Below are 6,000 nucleotides of genomic sequence, written 5' to 3'. Positions count from 1 at the left end.
CTTCCTCTCTTCCTCATTGGCTCCGGCCTCCACGCGTTACGACTGCGACGCTGGCGCTGCCTTACCGGCGAGGGGCGGGGCTCGGGACGCGTGAGGCGGGCAAGTGCGCAAGCGCAGGAGCGAGTCTGGGGCCGGACGGGGGGGAGGGAGGGGGTGGTGTACCCGGTTTCCTGGGTTACCTGAGGGGGCGGGGGGTAGGGAATTTGTGGTGGCGGTGGCGGCGGCGTCAGCGGCGTCGACTCGGGATTCTCCCGGTGAGGAGGAACGCGCGTCATTGGCGGCCAGAGAGCAGGTAAAGGCGGCCGCCGGGCCCGGGCATGCCGACCGCTGTTGGGGGTCCCGGATCCTATCGGTGGCCTGGAGGGAAGGCGGTTGGGGGTGGCAGTCAGCCCCGGCTCGGGGTCGCGGTGGCAGGGCTGAGGGCGCGGGGGACTCGGCCTCGACGCGCCGGCCCGAGGCTTCTTTCCGGCTCTGGGGCTCCGGGACGTCTCCCCGCCGCGCCCGGGGAGCCTTTGACAGCACCTGAGCGGCGGGCGCGAGCTCTGCCCGGCTTCTCTGGACCTTTGCGGCGGCCAGCGGCCACTAACTTTATTTCCCGGCGCTTAGAGGGCGGAGGTCAGGCAGGCTGGCGGCGACTTGCTGCGGTCTTGATTGCATTTGTTATCCTTTGCCCCGGCACAACTTGCACCCGGGCCGGGCCCACACCGGCAGGTTGACGGCTGGAGTTGACAGTTTCGGCGCCACCACCCTGCGGGTCGCGCTGTAAGATCTTGCCCCGCGGGTGTTCGCCCACCTGTCATCTCCTCTGCGCCTCAGCCCTCTGCCTTTTTTCCCCTGCCTGTAAAGCCCTATGCCCGGGCGAGAGACTCTTTAGAGGATCCTCTGAGACATCTGCCGTCTGTCCCGGGCATCATTGGCGTCTTGTCTGAGGTGCGGGTTGGCCTCTGGTGGGATTATAACTGTATAATTTTCTGTATGGGAAATAACCCAGGGAGACCCCAGCACCACAGTGTGGAGGCCAGTTGGTTGCTTGGTGGCAGAGGGGGTAAGGTTTAGAGGCTTTAAAAAACGCTTCCTAGCTCTGGGTCTTACTGGGTTAAACAAAACAAAACAACCATACACACCCAGCGATAGCACTTGGTAGTTGATGAGGTTGTTTTAAGCAGATACAACATTTTAAGAGAGTTGAATCTCGTGTTTAATACTTTGGTGTTGAATTCAGACCAGAATGTTTCCTTGAATATTGAATTCAGCTTGCACTTTCCTTGGGGTTTGTTTAGCAGATTGCACAAACTGAATTGGTCTTTTCTTCCTAATGATCCTTGGCTATTCTGCTCTGTTACTTTAAACTTCCACACCTAGGAACCTTATGCTAATAAAGATGTTGACTTTGTGCTTTCATCTTATAAATGTAGTTAATTAATATGGGGGATCTGTTTTAAAGAGCTTTGCAAGTAGCCAGCAACATTTTTTTTTTTTCTGACAGCTCTTTGTTGTCATCCACGTTGTTACTACAAAGGTTGGAAAATTTGGAGAAGTGAGGGAGCATCGGGAGGAAATGAGTTACTATATAGTTTAATTTACATTAAAGTGAATTTGTAAGCTATAAGATTATATGTGAATATAGTAAATATTTTTGAGTACCTACTGTGTACCAGTTTTATAAACAGATAAATATCCTCTCCAGCAGGAAGTTTGCATTAGTAGGGGATCGCAGATAATAAAATATGTTCTTTGTCTGATGGTGTTAAGTACTATAGAGAAAAAGCATGGATGAGGGAGAGACTTGCAGTTTTATTTTGTTTTATCAAAGTATAGTTGATTTACAATGTTGTGCTAATTTCTGCTGTACAGCAAAGTGATTCAGTTTTATACACACACACGCACATACATTCTTTTTTTAAAATACCTTTTCCATAGGATACTGAATATGGTTCTCTGTGCTGTACATTAGTACCTCGTTGATTATCTGTTCCATATACTAGCTTACATCTGCTAACCCCAACCTCCCACTCTGTCCCCTCCCCTTTGACAATCACAGATCTGTTGTCTAAGAGACTTGCAGCTTTAACTAGAGATAGCCAAGGAAGACTTCCTAGAGAAGATGACATTTGAGCCCAAGACCACAGGGAAGTGAAAGGGCAATCCCTGCACCTCTCTGAGGGAAGAGTGTTCAAGCAGAAAGAAAGGCACTTGCAGAATGCTTAGAGGCAGGAGTGTCCTGGGTGCATTTGAGGGCAGCAGAGGCTGATTTGGCTGTGGTGGAGTGAGCAAAGGAAAAGCAGTGGAAATGCAGGAGAGGGGTAAGTGGGAATGGGGAATCAGATTGTGCAAGGGCTTGTAGGCCTTTGAAGGACTTGGGCTTCCACTCTGAGGAGGAAGGGGGCTCATCCTTTTGAATAGAGAAGACATATAATCAGACTTGCCTTTTAAAAGGATCACTCTGGTGGCTGGATGGAGAATAGATTTAATCTGGGGTGGGGTGAGGTGTTGGGCAGAAGCTGTGATGTCAATTCCAGGACCTTTCCCATAATCCAGGCCAGAGAGGTTGTACTTTGGACCATAGTAGAATTGGTAGAGTGGTTGATTTCTCAATAAATTGAGGGTAAGGTCAACAGGTGACTTAAAGGACACCAGAATTTCTGTCCGGAGCAAGTAGATAGATGGAGTAGACATATATTGAGGTGAGATTCATGAGAGGAGCAACTTGGTTGAGAGAAGGTTAGAAGTTGGTTAGAAAATAATGAAATTAGACTCCAAGTGGAGATTAGTAGTAGTAGACCCAGTGACTTTGTATTGAAGACACTTCTATGTTATCTTGACTATAATAGGGACTTAATATTTTCAACCATGAACTGCCAACTTTTTTTCATACTCATTTTCTTTCTAGACTTTTGGACCAACCTAATCATCTTTTTCATCAAATGTAGCTTTGTTTTTACTTGCATGCACTTAGAGCATCTGTTTCAGTTGTAGAGAAAGCCATATAATCCAGAATTTCAGAATACATTTTTAATTTGTTGTTGTATCTAACTTGAACACCTTCATCTGATTAACCTTTTTCTGAATTGTGTTTGGATACCTGGCTTAAGTTCAAGAATTTTTTCAAGCTTCAGGAATTTTGTTATCAAATGTGGCTTCACTTGGCCATTTGTGAATTACAATGGAAATGACCTGTATTTTTAATACTTTACTAGTAGTCAGTAATATACAGAGATTATCCTAATTCTTCTGTTTCATTAAAGATTGCTTGACATAAATGGGCCATCACATATTCAGTGGAGATTTTCTTCATCAAATTATGCAGTATTTGGAGCAATAGAATTTGATCTGTACAACTTGTATGAAAAATATATTATGGTCTTAATATTTAAGGTCTACCCCTTAACAGTTTCAGAACCCCAGTAGTACACTAATATTTTAAAAAGGATTTTAAACCAAAACACATGAAAGTATATAAAAACATGTTAGATAAGTATGTTACATAAGTATCTAAAAATCAGTTTAGTTCAGTCGCTCAGTTGTGTCTGACTCATTTGAGCCCGTGGACTGTAGCACGCCAGGCCTCCCTGTCCATCACTAACTCCTGGAGTTTACCCAAACTCGTCTCCATTGAGTTGGTGAAGCCATCCAACCATCTCAATCTCTGCCGTCCCCTTCTCCCCCTGCCTTCAAGCTTTCCCAGCATTAGGGTCTTTTCCAGTGAGTCAGCTCTTTCTATCAGGTGGCCAAAAGATTAGAGTTTAAGCTTCAACATCAGTTCCTTCCAATGAACACACAGGACTGATCTCCTTTAGGATGGACTGGTTGGATCTCCTTGCGGTCCAAGGGACTCTGAAGAGCCTTCAACACCACAGTTCAAAAGCATCAATTCTTCAGCACTCAGCTTTCTTTATAGTCCAACTCTCACATCCATACATAAATAGCTATAAACTGATCTTAGAGTTGATAAGGAGTCTGTATTCTCTTTGCTATTGCTTCTCACCAGTGTTTATCCTGTGCCTCTTAATTCTCCTGGCTTTGTTTTACAGTAATTGAGACATTGGGAAGTTTTGAATGCTATCCAAGTCTAACTTCTGGGAAGACAAAAAAAAAAAAAAAAAACAAAGAAAAATCTTATCTAATAATATAAAAGGGTAATATTTAAAAGGTGTAATCATCTTAATTAGCCAAGAAAGAAATCAAATAGTTTTCCAAAAGGCTGGTCATTATTCCATTCAAATGTGATTCTTTGAAGTTGAAACTCAAGACAGATCAGGAAATTAGAGAACTTTTAGCCACTTTAGATAAGTGGAAGAAATAGATGAATAATAAGGTAGAGTAAGTACCACACATATTCTCTACAACTACTGCCACTCGTCTATAAAAAGTAAAGAGAATAGATTTTTGCCAGAAACCCGAAGAGTTGCACATTTTAAATCAAAAAATGTGTGAGGAGGTGAAGCCTGGAAACTATACGTTAAACATCTTGGCACTGACTGATTTCTATAAAAATTGTAGACCAGATTGCCAAACAGATGCTTTGTGATTTGTGATTAGAAATAAAGTACTGATTACTAAGATGCAGAATAGGTTTTTAAAGAATACATCATATTATGCTAACCTCATGCTCATTTTGCCAAGGATATAATAATATTAAATAATCTTTATGAGTACCTCACTACAGAATGCATTCCCATTTAGCATCTCATTTAACCTTCACACCATCCCTGTTAAGTACTATCAGGGGAGGAGGGGCTCAACAGTAGGGATCCTGGGGAGACACAAAAGGGACACATATGGGAGATTTGGGGCTTCCTGGTGGCTCAGATGGTAAAGAAACTGCCTGCAGTGCAGGAAACACAGCTTTGATCCCTGGGTTGGTAAAATTCCCTGGAGAAGGGAATGGCAACCCTCTCCAGTATCCTTGCCTGAAGAATTCCATGGACAGAGGAGCCTGGTGGGTGTACACTCTGTGGAGTTACAAAGAGTCGGACATGACTGAGTAACACTTTCACTTTCATGGGAGATTTTAGCAAGGACTTGTTTAGATACGAGGTAGGGGAAAAAGAGGGAGGAATCAAAGAGGGCGTTAAGGATTCTGGATTAGGTGAATGGTGGTGCTGCTGCTGGTGATGCTGCTGCTGCTGCTGCTAAGTCGCTCCAGTCGTGTCCGACTCTGTGCAACCCCATAAACGGCAGGCTCCGTGTCCGACTCTGTGCAACCCCGTAAACCCACCAGGCTCCGCCGTCCCTGGGATTCTCCAGGCAAGAACACTGGAGTGGGTTGCCATTTCCTTCTCCAATGCATGAAAGTGAAAAGTGAAAGTGAATTCCCTCAGTCTTGTCCGACTCTTAGCGACCCCATGGACTGCAGCCTACCAGGCTCCTCCATCCATGGGATTTTCCAGGCAAGAGCACTGGAGTGGGGTGCCAATGGTGATGCTAGTAATCGATATTCTAAAAAGACAGAGAGGAGTAGATAGGGAGATCAGTTAACATCGGTTTGGTGAAGTAGCTGTTTTGTTTCTTGAAACTGAATCTGGAATGAGTCACATATAATTTAAAATTTTAACATATGTAGGTCTGGAGCTCAGGAGAGAAGTCTGAACCAAGTAAAAAAAGTTTTCATTCATTCAGTAAATATATTCTTTCAAATACTTTTGGTAAAGCAGGGAGGACAGTGGGTGGAGATTTGAGCAGGGAGATGCGATTAGGGAAGGTTTGTTTTTCTTCAAACATGGAAGAAAAAGGATACTTTAGTGGACTGCAGGAAAGGGGCTATTAAAAAGGAGGGAAAATTGAAGTCACAAGAGAAGGAAGATAATAGACATAATCTCAGAGGCAGTGGAAGGATTGGGAACAAGAGTACAGGTGCACAGGTGAAAGGGTTATCCTAAAGAAAAGTAGTGATGCATATTCCTTTTGAAAAAGGAAAAGGATATAAGGAGTAGACACAGAGACAAATGAGTAGCCAGGATAGTTTCATTTGTTTCTGTGGAGCAAGGTTATCTGCTGAGA

At 44.3% G+C, this 6,000-nt stretch overlaps 1 protein-coding gene across 4 annotated transcripts in view; it reads left to right on the top strand.

Annotated features, from left to right (window-relative positions):
• Positions 1-214: 214 nt before the first annotated feature.
• The window catches only part of LYST (lysosomal trafficking regulator), a 176,246-nt gene continuing 170,460 nt past the window's right edge, over positions 215-6,000 (top strand). For 3 of the 4 annotated variants that reach the window (XM_027530926.1, XM_027530925.1, XM_027530923.1), the window contains exon 1: positions 215-292. The gene's annotated coding sequence lies outside the window, so the exon portion shown is untranslated. The remainder of the gene's footprint in view (positions 293-6,000) is intronic. The other variant, XM_027530924.1, reaches the window with a different exon arrangement.

Source organism: Bos indicus x Bos taurus, chromosome 28 (genome assembly GCF_003369695.1).
Source record: "Bos indicus x Bos taurus breed Angus x Brahman F1 hybrid chromosome 28, Bos_hybrid_MaternalHap_v2.0, whole genome shotgun sequence".
Taxonomy (NCBI): Eukaryota; Metazoa; Chordata; class Mammalia; order Artiodactyla; family Bovidae; genus Bos; species Bos indicus x Bos taurus.
The sequence above is the reverse complement of the archived record's forward strand: the minus strand, read 5'-3'. Positions and strand labels throughout refer to the sequence as shown.